At 43.0% G+C, this 2,417-nt stretch overlaps 1 non-coding gene across 1 annotated transcript; it reads right to left on the bottom strand.

Moving 5' to 3' along the window:
- Positions 1-838: 838 nt before the first annotated feature.
- On the bottom strand, positions 839-911 carry Trnaa-agc (transfer RNA alanine (anticodon AGC)). The gene has a single exon. It is a non-coding gene; the product is annotated as a tRNA-Ala (tRNA).
- Positions 912-2,417: the final 1,506 nt, after the last annotated feature.

Genomic DNA, 2,417 nt, shown 5'->3' with positions numbered 1-2,417 from the left:
CCTTAAACTTTTAAATTCTAGTCCACTTCCCTCACTGGGCAGATCTTTGGGGAAACTGAGGCCTAGAGGGAAGGAAGAGGTTGAAAAGTAGGGAGACTTTTGGCTGAATTGAGGGCAAATGCATTTAGAGTAAGAAATCTTGAGAAAAATCTGAACACCCTTTGAAAATGTTTATGTTGACCAGGAAGAGGAAAGCAGGTTTTGTCTTGTCCCCTAATTCTGAGCAGACATAGATATTCCAGCATCTTCTCCTAGCAACCATAAATCTATATTCTGTATCCCACCTATAGTAACAACCATTACAACAATAATAATAGAAAGGTAGGACACTGAATTCAAATTATCAGAAATAGGGCTTGACAAGTTAAGCCTAAGGAACTCATTGTTTCACTTTTCCAAAGTTGGTGTAACAGACCTCCTTGGAATAGTTGATACCAACTTTTTGAACATGGCATGAGAATCAATAATTCCCAGATGGGAAGGATCAGTGATGGCCCAGAAAATGGCAGCAAATTTTGAAGAGAGAGTAGTAGGAAGGTATTTTCAGCATGCTGTGTGTGTCAGCCCAACTCTATAGTTGAACACAAGATGTCCTAAAATAATGTCTTGGTTCTTGGAGTGGAATGTGAACAAAGCATCACCAAAGTGATACTGGTCTTGGAGATCAGGAACGGGGTCCTTGTTCCCCTGGTGTGGAAGATTAAACACCCGAGAAATGCCAAGGCAAGCAGAGAAAGCAAGTTTTATTTAAGTAAGAATCAGGGACCCCAGACCCCTCTGAAGAGAAGGGGTCCCAGAACTGGGGGTGTTTTGCTCTTTCTTTTTTAAATTTTTATTTTGGTGGTGCTGGGGATTGAACCCAGGGCCTTGTGCATGCTAGGCAAGCACTCTACCCACTGAGCTATATCCCCAGATCTATTCTCTTTTATAGACCCCAGGACCCCACCCTACCCCCTTCCTTTTCTTCTCTGTGTATGTGCAGCAAGGAGCAGGAATATGGGGTCATTGCTAGCAACTCCTTGTGCCAGGAAGTGTGATCCCAGAGGTCAGCTGTTAGCAACCCATTGTGTTTTTGATAACTAGCCCTCATCTTCTCAACTCCCATCATCGATGACCTACAGTTTGTTGAGAAATGTGTCCTATCCTGTCCTCTTAGGTCAAGTGGTGCTGTAAGCAGATTGCTTTTTGGCAAAGAAAGCATGTGGGGAGTCAGTTCAGTGGGCTCATTTTATAAAATTATTCTCTTAACCTTGTGTTCCCATCACAATCATCTTTCTGTCTCTTACGAAGGTATGGATTTGTTTTGTATTTACAGCATGGAGGAATGGAAGGAGTCGGTTTGAAGAGTGTATTTCTGAACTGGAAAGAAATTCAGTCAGTTATAATCCATTGCCAGAGAAAAATGATAGATAGATGATATTTAAAATAGACCATCCCTTCTAATTTTGACTTTCATGAAACCTACAAAGACTGCAAAGCAGGGATTTTGAAAAATTCATAATCTAACCCAGGTGGGGAGAGCAGAAAGATGACAGCAGCAAAATCACCTTGGAAGCTAGCAAGCAGGTGGACAGGTACCTACCCTAGAAACCCAGAGGCGGCAAAACCCTATGTGGGTAGGGGGAAATTGAGAAATGACATGGTTTACACTGTGAAGTCCTCAAATAACAAACACAAAACAAAACCCTCAGGAAAGGCAGTTCCAATTCTGAAGCTGGAAGGTGAAGGAGAGGCTAAGGCAAGAAAGACTGGGAGAAAACTGTTTGATAGTTAGATCCTGGAACCCTGCCTGCAGTCTCCCTGGCTGGGCAACTGTCCCTCCCATATCCCAGCAGAAGCCTGAGTGTTGTTTTCTAGGAAGACTAAAATGTAGGGATCTGGACTGAGGGCTGCAGGCATAGCTGAAGGCCCAGGAAACATTCTGAAAATAGGTAGAACATTTGCATCTGACTGACTGCTGGGAGCCCCAGCTGCCTGGGCCCAACTTGCCTCCTAGAATGGTGTGGAGGGGCTTGGCCATCCATACTGGAGATGGAAGACTCTTCCTTTAGGGAATTCGAGCATTGCAAGAGGAAAGACCTAAAGGTACAGACACGGATCCTCTCCATAGGTTGAACGGCTCCCTACAATGAGGCTCCCATTTGGCAAGCGCACTGACACAGCTGCTTAATCTCTCACTTGTAAATCTAACCAGATCTGACAACCGAGGAAAGTGTCCAACATAGTAGAATCAAAAAACCAACCAACTAACCAAACCAGAAAATGTTATGTTGAGGAAATAGTTCAAGAAGAAAAAAACAAAACAAAACAAAATCAATTACTAACTTTCTCAGAGAAGGTAGACATTGTATCTATGAAGCAGGAACCGGATGTAATAAAAAATTAATATTAGGGCTGGAGTTGTGACTTAGTGGTAG

Source organism: Sciurus carolinensis, chromosome 17 (genome assembly GCF_902686445.1).
Source record: "Sciurus carolinensis chromosome 17, mSciCar1.2, whole genome shotgun sequence".
Classification (NCBI taxonomy): domain Eukaryota; kingdom Metazoa; phylum Chordata; class Mammalia; order Rodentia; family Sciuridae; genus Sciurus; species Sciurus carolinensis.
The sequence above is the reverse complement of the archived record's forward strand: the minus strand, read 5'-3'. Positions and strand labels throughout refer to the sequence as shown.